At 45.6% G+C, this 17,482-nt stretch overlaps 2 long non-coding RNA genes across 2 annotated transcripts in view; one reads left to right on the forward strand and one right to left on the reverse strand.

Moving 5' to 3' along the window:
* Positions 1 to 17,482, reverse strand: part of LOC142071560 (uncharacterized) — a 50,855-nt gene that overhangs the window by 12,278 nt on the left and 21,095 nt on the right. Inside the window, exon 3 of the long non-coding RNA XR_012667660.1 lies at positions 14,832 to 14,965. This is a non-coding gene — a long non-coding RNA (uncharacterized LOC142071560). The remainder of the gene's footprint in view (positions 1 to 14,831; positions 14,966 to 17,482) is intronic.
* Positions 10,085 to 13,722, forward strand: LOC125634879 (uncharacterized). Its single transcript, XR_012667661.1, has 2 exons — positions 10,085 to 10,140; positions 11,807 to 13,722. It is a non-coding gene; the product is annotated as an uncharacterized LOC125634879 (long non-coding RNA).

Genomic DNA, 17,482 nt, shown 5'->3' on the forward strand with positions numbered 1-17,482 from the left:
GGTTCTTTGGTTCCAGGCCCTTCCTCAGCACCAATGCAATCGATGCCAAGGATGGTGCTGTAGAGATTGTCACCACCCTCAACTTCGATACACTCAGGTGCTCCAATGCCACTGTTTGTACCAGAACCAACCTTGCCTGTGGCAATGACATTTTTGGCACAGGTGGTGCCAACGACATTGGGAGCACTGGTTCTGACCTTGTTCTGGGCCACAGATGAGTTGGATCACTGGATGGCTCCCAATAGAGTTTCTCCCCTCATGTCCCCGAGGTCCTGGGACTTGTCTGTTTCAGAGTTGGGCTCCTCATCCTCACACCTCACTTTGCAAGAGGAGGTCTGAAGGCCACCAGTTGACCAGTATGGCTACGAGGGTTGGCATGCACCCGTAGGCTGGGATGGAGGCTCCTTGCCCGGCCCCTACTGGCCACAAATGTGTTTACCCATGCCAATGGCCCCCTTGGGCTCAACAGGAAGCTTCTCATTTCCAGAGGTCTCACTCATTGTCCAAGTCAAAATGGAGGTCTTCTGCTCATGTAGCATTGGTGGCTGCAGATTGGCTGCAAGTCCAGACACCCAGCGTTCCCCTTCCTGTGGAGCCTCTGGTGTTTCCCTGTTTAGAGTCGCTACCTCAGAAGCAGGACCCATCTCTGGCTCAGCCAACAGTTTCATCCTTGTCCCCAGATGATGTGATGCTGCCTGGTCCATCCTTCAAGGCATACCAGGACCTTTTATGCTGGGTTGTCTTGTCCCTTGGTATTCAAGTGGAGTTTCTCCAGGAGAATACCCATAAATTCATGGATGTTCTCCAGCCCTCTGTTCCTGGGAGGGTAGCCCTTCCAATTAATGAGGAGCTCCTCAAGGTATGATGGCCTTGGTACCGTTGGTGGCCAAGTGCTTGGAGAACCACTATTTTGTGCCCCTGCAGGGATATGAGGGGTTCTATTCCCCTCATCTTGTCCCAACTTGGTACAGTCAATGTGAAGGACATGGGGTTCATCTATAATAACTTGTGACTACTGGATATTGTGTTGTAGGTATAAACTGAGTTAATTCACCAGCAAGTTTGTCAGGATATGCTTCCAGGAAGGCAGGGTGGTGGTTGTGGGAGGGGTGGGGGGAGGTTGGATCCTGATAGTCTCATCTCCTCTCAAACAATTCAAGGGATAAGAGACAATGCACAGCCATCTACTTTGAAATGCACCTCTGATGCCTTGCTGAGCTCTTGGAAGTGGTTTAACCGAACTGAAAAGACAACACAGAATAAAGACCTTCAACTGGTTTTAAAAATGGAGTTCCTGAAGGACAGGGAGGGAGACTGAGGCAGAGATTAGACTGACAACCAGACACTAGAGGTTGGGGATCTGGGGTAAGATAGGCCTGCCTTGGAATATAGGTAAGATCGTCATGCATATATAGACCTTTAGTGTGTTAAATTCCTTTTTCTCTTATGTTATGCTTTATTCCTGCTACTAAGATTAACAATTCTTTGTTTTGAGACAGCTGTCTGGTCACCTGTGTTATCCACAGGTCAGAAACTCCCAAAGGGAAAATTTCAGTGCTGAACTCAGTTGGTCCTGCTGGAAAAGCTCAGATGATAGACTGGGTTTTAGGCAGGACAGTGTAAGCACAGGAAGATCATGAGATTCCAGCCAGGAGCAGGTGAGGCCTAACACTTAGGGGGGGGGGCACATTCTGAGGGACCAGAGAGAGGACAAAGATATAGCTAGTCTTGTAACCATGACAGTCAGCACACAACCAATAAATGAAATTTGGAGGACATGAACTCCTCCAAATACCTGATAATTCACATCCACATACAAGCAAGGACTTGACTCATTCAAAGCACAAGACAGGCCCAGCTGGAAAACTTATGTGGACAGAAGACTTTACAATAGGTAGGAGATACAGAATGTTTGTATTTGGTTTTAGACTTATTACATAAAGACAGGGTTGGTGGTGTGGGGGAGGATTTAGCCAGTCACAGAAAGTTTATGTCATTTGCCTGTGAGAGACTACGGTCTTGACCTACAATAAAGCATACTGCCAAGAGAGTTCCAGTTAGGGTTTTCCTCTTCTGCCTGTATGTTGTACAGTGGCTTGCAATGTCAGCAATAAATATATTTAATCAAAATAAAGCCAACAATGCAATTGCTTTCTGGTGACTTCAGAGCTTTTGTAAACAATCAAGAAAAGTGATGCTTCCCACTGGGAATTGCCACTGTGTAGCTGTATTTCCCTGTATAATCCTCTCTTAAAAATCTTTATATGTCACGTTAGTAAAAACGAAAGGTGAGCAAGCCAGTTAAGACTTACCCTTACCCATTTTGAAAATCAAAGTTGAGCTTAGTGTTTGAGATTTTGAAAAATTATTTTTTCCCCTTTTCATCTGTCCTTGAATTTCTATGATCCAGTCAGCATTAGGACCAATACTGAAAATACCTGAAGTCTTGAGAGAGAATTTGTTCTCCTAGGATTTCCAGTCCAATTTTGCAGATATGGTAGGTTTGTTGGAATAAGAATGCAAACTGCTGGATGCCCAAAATCCATGCATCTCTAAGCCATGTGTGTTGGCACCTTGCAGATAATATGCATGTTTTTCACTTCTCATGGTTTCCCTTTTTGTTTATTTTTGGTTAGCCTTATAAAATGCTAATGGACCATCAAACTTCCTAATATTATAAGGACCCTGAAAAAGCCATTACAGGGGGCTAAGGTACAGCACTTGAATCCCTCCCCAGGCTAACTGATTCACTTTGGAGGTAGAACTAGTGTCAGGAGCCATCTGGGAAGGCAGCAAAGTAAAACAGAATAGCTACTTCAATCGATTGTTAAGGCCAAGACCCACAGCTCTGATATGCCTGGTCAATAGCAGCCCAACAAAGGATTGCGTGGCATGAGAAGCCTAGCCCACCACCCATGCAGCTATGCTCTGGAGCAAGTTTGGGGAAACCCATCTTCTGTCATGCATGTTTTTTCCAGGGAGGATACCTCTGCAGCTCCCTTTCTGATGCTCCTGGATGGTGTGTGTGTGTGTGTGGTGGTGGGGTGCTATGCTAGCATTGAAAAATTGTGTTTTGTAAGGCAATTTTCCTCAGTTTGTTCCTGGAGGATGGAAACTAATTTACATGACATTATTGGGGAGGGGAGGGGAATTACTCTAACTACTACTCCATTCTCACAGGTTTCAGAGTAGCAGCCGTGTTAGTCTGTATTCGCAAAAAGAAAAGGAGTACTTGAGGCACCTTAGAGACTAACCAATTTATTTGAGCAGCCACCCTTTACTCAGGGAGTGGAACTACCCACATTTCCTTCAGCATTAAATCATTCACTCAAATTTAAAAAAAAAAAAGATGTGTTCTAATTTTATCTTTGCTGGAGAACATTATTAAATATAAAGGGGAGATACTTCACTAGACTCTGAGATTGAGATCAATCTCTCTTTCAATCTGTGCAAAAAGGCCAGAAGTTGCCTGTCAATTTTAAGCATTTTTTCCACTGCTGTTTCTGAGTTAGACTATCAGCAAAAATTGGCCTCCATTAGCAAATATCTGTCCCATAATGTAGCAACATGATAACTCCATATTTTATGCTGAGAAACCAGAGAACAGACGACACTCACTTTTGGCCTCAAGGAAGTAAAACTTGTGTGCTGACTCAAATACAGTGAAGACTAGCAGAGACTGTGACATGAATTCTCAAATCTTTTGAGGCGTTAAAGTCTAACAGAAGCTGAAGAAACCGGCGCCTATCTTGTGATGCCAGTTGTTGAGGCTCTGAGAATCCATCTCTGCATGGAAGTACTGGATCAAGGCATCAGAGGTGAAGGCATGAAAAAGAAACTATTTCTGAGCATTTTGATGGTATGAATTCAGAGAAAGGATAAAGAGTAGCCTGAATGCTGGCTCCTGTGTTCAAGCTTCTCTTCTGCCCCTCAGAATCTCATCAAGATAATGTAAGAGCAGCTACACACAGGCCAGCAGAAGGAGAGCAAAACAGAAATAACTGTACAGGGGAAACAATACCAACAGTATATAAAACCAATAAATAACATGATGCAGTAGTGAAAAAGGCTAATGATATTCTGGGGAGTATTAACAGGAGTGTAGTACGTAAGACCCAGGAGGAAATTGTCCCACTCTACTCAGCTCTGATGAGGCCTCAGTGTTCAGTTCTGGGTGCCACACTGTAAGAAATATGTGGAGAAATTGGAGAGAGTCCAGAGGAGCACTGCAAAAATAATAAAAGGATTAGAAAACCTGACCTATGAGGAAAGGTTTAAAAAAAAACAAAACACCTGGGCATGTTTAGCCTTGAGAAAAGAGGACAGGAAGGTGGACCCGATAATAGTCTTCAACTATGTTACTGGCTGTTCTAAAGAGGATGGTGATCAATTGTTCTCCATGTCCTCTGAAGGTAGGACAAGAAGTAATCTGCAGCAAGGGAGATTTAGGTTAGATATTAGGAAATGCTTTCTAGATATAAGGGTAGTTAAGCACCGGAATAGACTTCCAAGGGAGGTTGCAGAATCCCCACCATTTTTTTTTTTTTATAAAGAACACCTGTCAGGTGATGACACCTGGTCCTGCCTTAGCACAAGGGGCTGGACTAGATGACATCTTATGGTCCCTTCCATTCCTATGGTTCAGTGATTCTGTGAAAGTGTCATTGGTGAATAAAACAACATAAGGATTTGACCTCTCTGTTGTATAGACTGAAATGAAGCTACAATAGAGTAGATGAATTAAATTAGAAAAAAAAATAATTTGTTAATTTGTAATTTGGCATCTGTTGTGAATTTGAAGCTTTCTAAAAATTAGTATATGTATTATTAGAAACTAATTTAATAAGATTTAGAATCACCCTCAATCTTAATGACTCACACACAAACCAGATAACTAACTTGGTCATTTAAATAACTAAATAGTAATTCACTTACTGTAAAAAGCAGATAACTTGATTCTAAGTTAAAGGTTATCTGCATTCTTGTGCTATATTCCCCCGCTCCTCCTCATATATGCAAGACATCTGCTAATCAACAGTCTTTTTTTCCTTTCACAGTGAGGCAAATCAGCTCTTACCTGCTAATGCAATTTTCTTGAGGGATTTTCCATTTCCCAGAAAAGCAAATTCTCTCATTAACATAATCAGCAAATGGGATGCTTTCTGTGTTACCAGACACACTTTTTTCTCCCTCCTTTAGCATTAGAAAGTCATATGATCATTTAAAAAATGAAGCAAAAACAAAACCACACATATGCCTCAAAAGATATGCTAATATTAGTCTTTGGCCATCTGCTAAGAGGAGGATAATATGAAAAGAAAGTCTTATATAGCTGCAGACATTTTGCACTGTGGTAGTTCAATGTACAGTTAAGTGAGCTTGTATTACACTTAAAATAAAGCAGTAGTTAGCAACATAAGGATTGGAATGACCGTACAAAAATATTCATTTGAGTGCTACACATACTCTACACTTTCCAATGAGATCTAAAGATTAAAAAAAATCACACAGAGAAAAAGTTATCACCCTCATTGCAAATAAGCCAATAAGAAATGTTTCATAGGTTCTATGACATCAAAGTATAGGAGCCTTTACTGTTGCTGAAAAGCTGAATTTGGGAAAACACGTTCCTGTGTGTTTCACTGAGCTAAGCAAATTGCAACTACTCTTAAATTTAGATATTTAGATGTATGTGAAGTTTTCATTGCAAATTTCCTCCAACGTGACTACTAGAAGTAAATTCACAAAGCCCAAGTATTCAGGATCTGATGAAGTGCTGTAATGAGGGTTAATTCACATTCCTGAGTCATAGCCAGGAATCCCACAACCTCTTATACTCTTTAAATTGCCCAGCCCCTCCACACTGGGCAAGTTCTGGAGCCAAAGGATCTGCATACATACAGATCCATGACTTCTTACTCCACCCATGAAGTGATTTTCTGTGCCAAAGACCACTGCCTGAACACATAGGGGTTGCAGGGCCATCCCTTTACAAGGACTCAGCCAGCCAACATGGCTTATATGGTGAGATAGGGCTAGGTGCCATAACCTGCTGAACCACTGATTAATTTCTCCCTATGTGAAAACTGGTATCTACTAGAGCAGAGCAGAAGTTTTCTAATGAAAAATTTCAATTGAATTTCAAAATTAAATAAATAAGCAAACCCCACAGGCACAGAGGGCAAAGTTAGAACTTTCAACTTTCTCCCCTTACCGCCCTTTATCTTAAACCAGGTCCAGCATCTTCCTTATTCTTTTCAAGGATGCAGGAACAATGATGTCATGAAGGAGACAACCAATAAACGCCTATATTTTTAATATTATTTTTGTTCTGATTAAGTCCTGTCAAAGAACATGTAGAAATTGAATGGAATAGACTTTGAAGGACTCTTCAATGTCTTGTCAAAAAATCACAATCCCGAATACATGCTGAATACTTTGGACAGAGAGGGGGAAAGACACACAAAAATCACAGCTGAAGGAACTGAATGCATGTCCCATTAAAGAAACAATAAATTATATGGACAAGTTTGAAATGAGGATTATTTTACTTTTGCTATTTATAGATCAGAAAGCTGTTGAAGAAATTCACCTTGGCCAACATTTTGCTACATAGTAGACTGAACTGTATTTATCTTTAGGTAACTTAAGTGCTGGTCAAAGGTGTTAGAATGACAGCTTGACTCCACAGAAGTGCAGGCTCCCCTCAACCATCCCATAAATATGCCTCAACCCCGTTTTAGAGGGAAAACCTCCTACAGCTATAAAGGGAGCTGGTTCTCCATGCTCAGTCATTCCTATGCCTCCCTGACATTAACAAAAAAGGGTACCAAATTAATGCCAGAAGTCAGTTTGGCGATGAAGAGCCCTGGCCATTAGCAATGAGACTGCAACAATCTTATTTCACATAGACTACTGAATTGTTTTGAAACCGTAACAACTTTTAGATAATGGTAGTCAAAATTACATCTGAACATTGAAAAAGGGTAAGGATCTTCTAGGCTTTATATAATGTGGCTCTTGCTCTGATTGGGGTCCTCTGTGTACTACTGAAATATAAAGAACAATAAAAATCAGTCCCTTGTACTATCCTGCCCAATTTCCCTTTAAACTTGTTTCTATTACTGCATTTATTTTTGGATAGAAGGATATGCCTCAATTTACCACAGGTCCTTTGAGATCCCTGTGTAACTCAAGCCTGGAGGCATTATCTTAAATGATAGAATACAGTCTCCTCTATTTGCCTTTTTCAGTATGAACCATCTGTTTTCTCTCCTACACAAGTAATGCTGACAAAGGACATATAACTGCTGTAATATTATCTAAAAGGAAAACAACATTTGCTTGCTCCAAGCAACATAAATAAGATGTTGAAAAGTATATGAACATCCACAGTATATGCATATGTAGAAATAGTAGTAATTTAACTAGTGTAATGCCAAACTTATATCAGTGGGAGTTCAAGGTAGTCAGATTTTAGCAGACAGGCAGGTGAGGAAACAACCCTGCCCAGCTGTCCATTTTATTCTCCCCTTAGCCAACTCCTTGCACCTACTACTAATCTTTTAGAATTGGTTCTCTCTCCCAAACCTGTCCATTTAGACGTGCCCGCAAAATGTGCCCAGTTTCAATGGAAGCAGTGAATACTGCAAGTCATTCATTCCAAAGAGGAAAAGACTCACTGAGAAGTAAGTTGAGTGAAGGGTTCATGTAGAGTTCATGCACCTGGAAACATTCAGGGCACACACTGCTCCGTCCAAGGACATGGATCATGGGAAGTCGCCCAGAGGACATAAACCGTGGGAAGCTTCCTTGGACTGGGCTCAAGGCCTGAGAACAAGGACAGTAGTAGATAGAGGCTGGTAAATAAGAATATTAATCAAAGTCATATTATTTCCTTTGTTGATGCCTTTAGCGGTCGGAGTATGTAATGCGCAGGGGGGAGAGAAATAAAAGAGAGGGTGGAAAAGCTGACAGGCAGAAGCTCATCGGCAGACCAGCCTGCTTGCTTGCTTAAAGCTTTGTCCTGTCTTGTCATTGAACCGCAACAACTGGCGCCCAAACGTGGGGCCCTCAGCACTCACCTCGCCCGGCAAGGGTTTCAGACGCATCACTCATCCGCTTTGCGGATCCCGGATTTTCATTGTGGTAAATATGGGAAGCTCCCTCTCTGCTTTGCAAGTGCAACACCGCAATGAGCTACAGTATTTGCTGCGTAAGGCTCAGCATGATTGCCCCACTCGAGAACTCACTCTCCTGCTACAGGAGGTGAGTGCCCAGTGCCCGTGGTACCCTGAAGCCGGAACCCTTAAGCTAGCGGACTGGGAGCGGTTGGGCCAGACACTGCACAAAGAGCCTCGGGCGCCCGTGCAGGCTTTACATGCCTGGCACCTCTGCCGCGATGCAGTACAGCGTGTCGCCTCAGAAAGATCCTCTCCCGCGCCAATAGAGGGGTTGCCGATCTCGCCACCCCTGTCCGCTCCTGCAGCCATCCCTCCCCCTGCTTCGCCCCCAGCACCCCAGTTACCACCGCCTCCCCTGTCTTCCCCACTGGAGCCGGTGTGTGATCGCCATCCCCTCGTGGGGCCCCATGCTCCGGGGCCCCCCGGGGGGTCATCCGCGTCTGTTCAGGGGCTTTCGCTGGTGCAACAAATGGTTCACACAGCGAAGACTCGCTCAGATATTACAGCAGAGGAGCTGGCTGATCTGGTCTCAGTTTGTCCGGTGACCTGGCAGGATGATGGCCAGGGCAACCAGCTTGCAAACTGGGTCAGTTTGCCTTACTCGGTGATCCGAGAGGTAAAGAAGGCGATTCACGAGTTCGGCCTGACTAGTACGTATGTACGTGGTCTCATTGAAGGGCTAGGTACTGAGTACACCCTGGTCCCTGAAGACTGGAAAGTGCTGTTGCGCATGATGCTGACACCCAGTCAGTATGTTATTTGGCTTAGTGAGTATCGGCAGATGGCGGAACGCCAAGCCCAGGTATATAGAGAGCAAGGTGTCATTTATGAGCACTTGGCAGGGGAGGGCCAGTTTGCTACCGTTCAGATGCAGGCCCTCTTCCCCATTATTTCCACCTGCGCCCAGCATGCTTTCCGGAAGGTCCCGGATTCAGACAAGCCTACTAAAAGTTTTGCCAGTATCCGTTAGGGTGCATCAGAGTCCTTTATGGATTTTACCAACAGATTGCAGGAGGCAGCAGCTCAGGAGATCCTGTTAAAAATGGCAGTTGAAAATGCGAACGAGGATTGCCGACGTGCTCTCCAGGCGGCACAAGCCTCTGGAATTCTAGAGCTGTCAGACATGCTGCGGGCGTGCCAAAACATCGGAACCCAAGCACATAAAGCTGGAGTTCTGGCTGCTGCCCTGCGAAAAAGCGGGAAGGAGGGGAAGCGTTGTTACCGCTGTGGTAAGGAGGGTCACTTTCAGCAGGAGTGCTGCTCCTCGACGGCGCCCGCTCGCCCCTCAAAGAAATGCCCCAAGTGTCGGAAGGGCTATCACTGGGCTAATCAGTGTCGTAGCGGGTCGGGAAACCGCACGATGGGTCCCCCCCAAACCCAGGGCCAAACGGGGGTGTTTCCCACTCAGATGACTGTCCCTCTGCCTTAAAATCCATAGACTCCATGAGGGCGGCGACTGCCGGAAGTGCAGGGCTTGATTTGATTATGTAGAAGGATGCTGATTTTCGGTTGCCGGGGGAGGTTTGCGCCATACCTACACAGGTGATGGGACCTCTCCCTGCCGGATTTGTTGGTCTGGTTCTCCCTCGCTCACACGCTGGTAAACAGGGTTTTTTTGTCATCCCAGGGGTCATTGACGCTGACTACACCGGCGTTATTAAGGTTCAGGTGTGGACCCATCTTCCGCAGTCGCTCCCGCATGGACGGTCAATTGCACAATTGATTTTAGTCCCCTATCAGGTGCCAGCCGCAGAGGATCGAGCCAGGGGTGGAGGCAGCTTTGGATCAACGCTGTCTCAGTTGCCGTCTCACAACACGTCCTCTCTGTTTGTTGCTCTAGCAATGTCGGTCCGCCCCTTGAAACCTCAGTTAACACTTCTCTTAAATAATGTTCCTTTTACAGGGCTGGTGGACATTGGAGCTGACGTTACGGTGATTCGTGATCCGGAGTGGCCAGGTAGTTGGCCAACAGTTCCTTCTAAAGAGTTGTGGGGGATCAGGGGTAGCAAACCCGGGCGCCAAAGTTTGTCTTGGGTCACGGTCTCTAAACCAGGAGGCCGTGCCCTTGCTATGATCCGCCCTTTTGTGCTCCCTGTCCACCTCAATATTTGGGGCCGTGACTTACTTGCAAAGCTGGACACCACTCTCGATATTAATATATAATGGCCCAAAACCCTCCCTCACCCACCTTGCCCTCCACATTACTATTGGTATGGCAATCCTTAGAGCCCGTGTGGATTGACCAGTGGCCCCTCCCTCTAGAAAAGCTGAAAGCGCTTCATTCACTTGTGCAACAACATTTGCATGCACAGCGCTTGGAGAGCTCCACTCGTCCTTGGAACACCCCGGTGTTTGTTATTAAGAAAAAATCTGGTGCATGGCGGCTGTTACATGATTTAAAGGAAATAAATAAACGCATCCAACCCATGGGCCCCTTGCAGTTTGGGTTGCCAAACCCGAATTTAATACCTCAAACCAATCAGCTTTGTGTGTTAGATTTAAAAGATTGTTTCTTCACCATCCCCCTTTGCCCACAAGATCGCGAAAAATTCGCGTTTACAGTGCCGGAATATAATAATCAGCGACCCTCTCAAAGGTATCAGTGGAAAGTCTTGCCCCAGGGAATGCAAAATAGTCCAACCTTGTGTCAACTTTTGTGGATTGGGCCCTCGCCCCTTTTCATGCCCGATACCCCACACTAAATGTCTACCATTATATGGATGACATTTTGCTTAGCGGTCCCCAGGTCACGGCACAACAGCTTGAATATTTGTCCCAGATTCTCGGCCAAAATGGCCTGTTAGTGGCACCCGAAAAAATCCAACGCTCTTATCCCTACCAATACCTCGGGCATAAGGTTTTACAAACCTATGCTGCCCCTGTTTGCCCGGAAGTGGTCCTACCCCAACCCCTAACCCTTGTTAAATTACAACAGATTCTGGGTCATTTAAATTGGATTCGACCCTACTTTCGTCTCCCCACATCGATGCAGCAGCCGTTGTTCGAGCTCCTACGTGGAGCTCGGGCACCGGGCGCAGTTATTGCCATCACTGAGGAACACATTGCCTGCATTCAACAGATCAATGCAGCGTTGAGTCAGCAGTTTGTGGATAGACTCACTGAAGTTCGTCCCCTGCGGTTGGTTCTCCTTGCCACTCCCAAAGTTATTCAGCACTTGCTAGCCTGTTTTGCTGTTATGGGTCGCCCGAGCCAGATAAAAACAGATAATGCCCCAGCCTATTGCTCCACAGCCCTTTCCACCTTTTGTGCCCAATGGGACGTCCGTCTCAAACACGGGATCCCTTATAATTCCATGGGCCAAGCCATTGTTGAACGTGCAAATCGCACGCTAAAAACCTTGCTTGACAAACAATTAAAACAAGGGGAGCTGCGTCTCCGAACCTTAGGAGACATTCAGCAACAATTGCATATCCTTTTGTTTACTTTAAATAATTTAACGCTGAACGCAGATCAGCAGACCCCCGCGGATCGGCATTTTCACAAATCCGAGGTACTGGAAAGACCACGTGTCTATTACTGTCAGCTGCCCGATCCGCAATGGTTGGGCCCAGTACCTTTAATTACTTGGGGGCGGGGATATGCTGCTGTGTCTCTCCCTGCAGGACCATTGTGGGTTCCGGCCCGGTGTGTGCGACCAGCACTGAAACAGCATGGCGTGGCACCAGGGGCTATCGAACCCCATACTGGAGTTTCAGCTGACCGTGGAGGAGAATGCGGTGCCTCCCAGGTCGACAACGGCGGGACGGAAACAGAGGAGGTGTAGCGTCCCAAGCCAGCCCATGACATGGGGAGCAGTAAAAGCATTGGTCGCTGCGGCTCAATGAAGACTGGCAGCAAACCAACAGCCAGAGACTCCTGAGACTCTGTTTGTGGCAATTCTTGCCCAAATTACTGCTAATTCTGTATTAATTGTATGCCTTTTGTGCCTGCTATTTCCTGTAGGGGTTGGCTCGGGAGCGCTTCCTCCGTTACGGGCCCAAATGACATATAACCTATGGGAAAGATTGGCTTCAATAGCAAATGTTACCCACTTTTGTTTATCTGATTCTGTAGCAGCCGGAGAACTGTTAGGTACATGCCTTATTCCAGTATGTCATCACCCTGAGGAAATAGGGAATGAGACGATGCTCGCTGCTTACGCGAATCTCTCTTCCCAGTACTCTGGCATGGCTAATTGGGGCCCGGCCAACTATACTTTGCCTCAAACGGCCGTATCCCTCCACACGCCGTATCCGGCCGGGGCCAACAATGTCACCTGTGCGCGTGTGGTCAATTGCACTAGTACAAAGGTGCCCTTAAGCTGTCGGCAAATTTCTCAACCTTTTTTAAATTGTTCCCACGCCGTGAATATTTCGTACAATTATGGCCATATCATCCTACCATCAGGGTGGTTTTTTACCTGTGGCTCACGTTCCTTTAGTTATATTCCCGCAAATTTAAGCGATGGCACCCTTTGTTGCCTCAGTAGAATGACACTCATTTTGCCTTTTGCCGGCCAAAAGCGCAGTAAAAGAAGTACACCCCTTTCAGAAGATTGTGTCGCAGATGTCAATCTTCTCAGCCGCTCTGAGTATACCGCCTTAGAGGCCTCTATTGTTGGGGTCCCCGGGCTTGCCACCTATACAGCAAAAACTTTAAATGCCCTGGCGTGTTTTGCGGCAAAGGCAATTAATACTACATCCCAGGCAATTGCCCTACTTAACACAGAGCAACACGAATTAAGGGATGCAATTTTGGATACCAGAGCAGCCATTGATTTTCTGCTCTTGAAACATCATTTAGGCTGTTCCACGTTTCAGCATATGTGTTGTTTTAATTTAACTGATAATAGTCATTCCATAGAAACTAGACTGGCCAAATTGGCCAATCTTATGGCACACATATGCCAAGATCTGGGGTCTGAGGGCTTTTGGAATTGGCTTACAGGTTGGCTGCCCTCTCTAGGATGGCTGCGACAATTCTTCGGTTATGCTGTATTTGTGATTGTTGGGCTTATTTTTTGCTGCTGCTGTGTACAATGTATTCCCTCTTTGTTAAGGCTTTGTAGAGACCTGCCCTGGCAGGCTCCCCGAGTTATGTCCTTGTCTGTCCGGGAGTTAAATCACTTGCAAAAGCAAATTGATGGCTGCCATAAGATGGCCGAGCACAAATAAACAAAAAAGGAGGGGATGAAGGGTTCATGCAGAGTTCATGCACCTCAAAACATTCAGGGCACACCCTGGGTGTTGTGTAGGAGCAGTGCACACACTGCTCTGTCCAAGGACATGGATCATGGGAAGTCGCCCAGAGGACATGAACCGTGGGAAGCTTCCTTGGACTGGGCTCAAGGCCTGAGAACAAGGACAGTAGTAGATAGAGGCTGGTAAATAAGAATATTAATCAAAGTCATATTGTTTCCTTTGTTGATGCCTTTTGCGGTCGGAGTATGTAATGCGCAGGGGGGGGAGAAATAAAAGAGAGGGTGGAAAAGCTGACAGGCAGAAGCCCGTCTGCAGACCAGCTTGCTTGCTTGCTTAAAGCTTTGTCCTGTCTTGTCATTGAACCGCAACAAGTTGAGTCATGATAATGATAACAGAGACAGTGCCATTACAATGAAAACACTGGAAGGGGCACCCTCCAGGTAAGGAAAAATTGTCCCCTATGGTATTGTGCATTCTACACTCCCTCGAACTTATTTGGGCAATGGGACTTCCACAATTATTTTCTTTCCCTCTTCCTATCAATTTCCCTATCATCTTCTTCCATGTCTCTCAATCCTCATTCTTACATTCCCCACACCCCCATCCCATCCTCCTCACCATATGAACAGAACCAGTTTTTATCTTTTTGCTTTCTCCCACCTAGCTGGCTTGTTTTTCTCAGGATCCTCCTCATCTTTTAATTACAGAGAATAGCTGATTTCACTGCCTTTCACCTCATTCCACCGCTACTGCTAGAGTCTCCATAAATGAGGCACACAGCTGACGCTACTCTGCACACCTATGGGAAATGAAATAAACCCTTGTATATCTAAACCCCTTTCCATTTTTTCACAGTTTATTAAAACACTAAAGTGCCAAATATAGGACTATTTTTATCTTTAGCAGAATAAACAACAGAAGCAGCATCGCTGCCAAGATAATTACCTGGAAAAAGCTGAACTACGTAGTGTATACTTTTGGATCACAGAATTGTGTTACTGTGAATACTGTGTAAATACCAAAGTAACCACAAACCAAACTAAACCAACCTGTTAAAAAGTCTATTTCTGAGCTGTCACAGGAATTAGTCACATGTGCGCAAAAAACAGGGCATTGTTAGCCTGTGAATTAAAAACAAAGACTCATTATTTATTTTTCAATAGTTTTCTTTTTGTTTGGTTTAAAAATTGCATGTGAAAGGAAAACGGATTCACTTGGATTCCTCTTCAGTGACCTGACTGGCTCAGTCTACCTTCATGGTGTTTGAAAAAATAAAAAACTATTGTTCAGTACCAGAGCATGGCCTCAAAGACATCTCCTCACAGCTCCCATGATACAGGGGAGCATATTGGACGCGCGTAGCCACTGCCCCATCCTGCCCGAACTTTAATTGTTCAATAATAATTGAGAACCACAACAAAGATCAGACGGAACAAGGAAAATTTACCGGAATGCCTGGAGTGTGTCCACAACTCCTAAAAAGCCAACCTAAGGGGATGGGGAGAGCACTGTGTTAGAGTCACTCTCCGGTTTCGCAGCATTGCAGCTTGTGACCGTGGTGGGATGTTGCTTTCTCTTCACCTGGAAAAAATAGCAAGAAAATGAAAAGTTACAAAAATCTTAAAGTGAGACCATTCAAAATCATACATTTTTGTGATTACTCCATTACTTTGAAATCAGAAGAGGCTGGAGACTGAGTTTGGTTTCAGATCCTTAAGAAACCAGCAATTGAAGGAACCAGCCCAGCAGCTCCTTGCCTTTCTTTCCCCTCATGAATTAGGCTGCTTACAAAAACAGTTTAAAGAAATCGGAGAACCACAACTCCAGCAGGACCTATCCTCTCTTTGTTGTTTTTTCTCCATACCTCTGCACATTCTAATGTGCACTGTCCTATAAATGTCTCAATGTGATCCTGGTGATGCAATAAGAGGGGGGAACTAAGGACAGAGCTGAGAGGAGCCCTGTTGCAAGCAGGCTGGCCCTGGAGAGTGCTGCAGAGATCTACCTGCTGTGTGAGAGGGAGAGAGCAATGCTAAAAAAAACTGAAGGGAAAACTGCCAGAAAGGTGCAGGGCAGGGGAGAGATGAACCCATCTAAAGGCCTGAGAAAACAAGGTTTCTACTTTCCTTAGGAATAGCTGGGGTCCCTGGGCTGAGCAGAAAATGGAGGGAAAGCCTGCTGCTGAATGGCAGGGGAGATGAACCCTCCCCCACAGTGACTGAGAGACAAACAGCAGTGATGTCTCCTGCACAGAGCTTGGAGACTGCAGGGCTAGAAAAGGGCTTAGCTGGGGTGGGGGGCAGGGCAGGAGCTGGCCAGCCGGCTAACAAGAGTAGGTTGCTGAGAAATCAGACAGGCTTTCAGGGCACTGGTTTTCCAGTGAGGAGTGTGCATTGGCTCCCTGAATAGAGGTACAGGGAAGATTCGGACCCCAGGCATCCAGCACCTTAGTGTAGCCAATTACTTCATTTTATCACTATTTATTCTGTGTTGTGTAATGTTATGATTAACTGACATGCTATATCATATATGCTAAATAGATGTAAATTGTAGGATTATAGAAGTATAAGACTGATCAGTAGTCAGACGCAATAAGATCCCCCCACTCGTAAGAGTCTAAGGGCTAAAATGAAAGGCCCACAGGCTGAGGCCTGTAAGATGTCAGTGTAGCCATACTAGGCCATTGGCTTAAGAAAGACTTGACATAAGTCCCGACCAAAGAATGACCCAATGCTACAAGATTATGGGAAAAGATGTACCAATGGGTGGTATTGCAAAATATTAACCGCAAGAGTAATTTTGACTATAAGATACCTGATAGTCACATTTTTCTAACACATACACATGCGCAGAGTGTAAGGTGTAGTCAGAATCACAAGATAAAAGAAGGTTCCCAGACTGGGTAAAATGAGTTCCATATGGGAAAACTCCAGCAGGAACCATCTCTCCACTGATGATCAATTTGCAAAATATCCATCAAATCCGAAGAATATCGTTAAGGATGTGAGTATGACTACATTTGTAACTTGTGCATAAATCTTTATAGGACTTCTATATGCTTGGGTAATCATAATCCTAATTAAACCTTTAATAAATCTTGTAAACCAAACTAGACCTTGTACATGCGAATGTATATGTGGTCACTATCCTTGGTCTTTATGTGTTCCTAGAAACTCAAAGGGCTTGGCTACACTTGCGAGTTAGAGTACATTAAAGGAGCCCCCGGTGCACTAGCTCACTATCCGTCCACACTGGCAAGGCACTTCGAGCACTCTGACTCAGCGGCTAGAGCACTCCTGGTACTCCACCTCGGTGAGTGGAATAACGTTTTGTGCGCCCCCACTGGAGTGCTGCGGCGCCAGTGTGGATGCCCTGGTCTGTTAGCGTGCTCCAATCGGCCTCCAGAAGTGCCCCACAATGCCTGTTCTAGCCACTCTGGTCATCACTTTGAACTCTACTGCCCTGCTTTCAGGTGATGAACCGTCAGACCCGCCCTTTAAATTCTCTGGGAATTTTGAAAATCCCCTTCCTGTTTGCTCAACCAGGCATGGAGTGCTCTCAGCGAATCTTTCCAGGTGACCATGCCTCCATGCACCAGGCAATCCCCAGTAATTGGAGCAATGGCAAGTTGCTGGATCTCATCAGTGTTTGAGGGGAGGAAACTGTCCTGTCCCAGCTGTGCTCCAGCCGTAGGAATTACGATACCTTTGGGAAGATGCCAAGGGACATGATGGAAAGGGGCCATCATTGGGACGCACTACAGTGCAGGGTTAAAGTGAAGGAGCTGCGGAATGCCGACCGCAAAGCCCGCGAGGCAAACAGCCGCTCCGGTGCTGCCCCTGCAACCTGCCATTTCTACAAAGAGCTGGATGCGATACTTGGGGGCGACCCCACCTCCATTCCGAGGACCACCATGGACACTTCAGAGCCCAGTGCAATAAGGCAGGAGGAGGAGCAAAGCGGGAGCGAGGGTGCTGAGGTGGAGGAAGACACCCCGGAATTCTTAGATGCATGCAGCCAGGAGCTGTTTTCAAGCCAGGAGGAAGGTAGCCAGTCACGGCGGCCAGTGCTTGGGGAAAGACAAACACCAGAGGAGGT

The sequence above is a fragment of the Caretta caretta genome, chromosome 3, assembly GCF_965140235.1.
Source record: "Caretta caretta isolate rCarCar2 chromosome 3, rCarCar1.hap1, whole genome shotgun sequence".
NCBI lineage: Eukaryota > Metazoa > Chordata > Testudines > Cheloniidae > Caretta > Caretta caretta.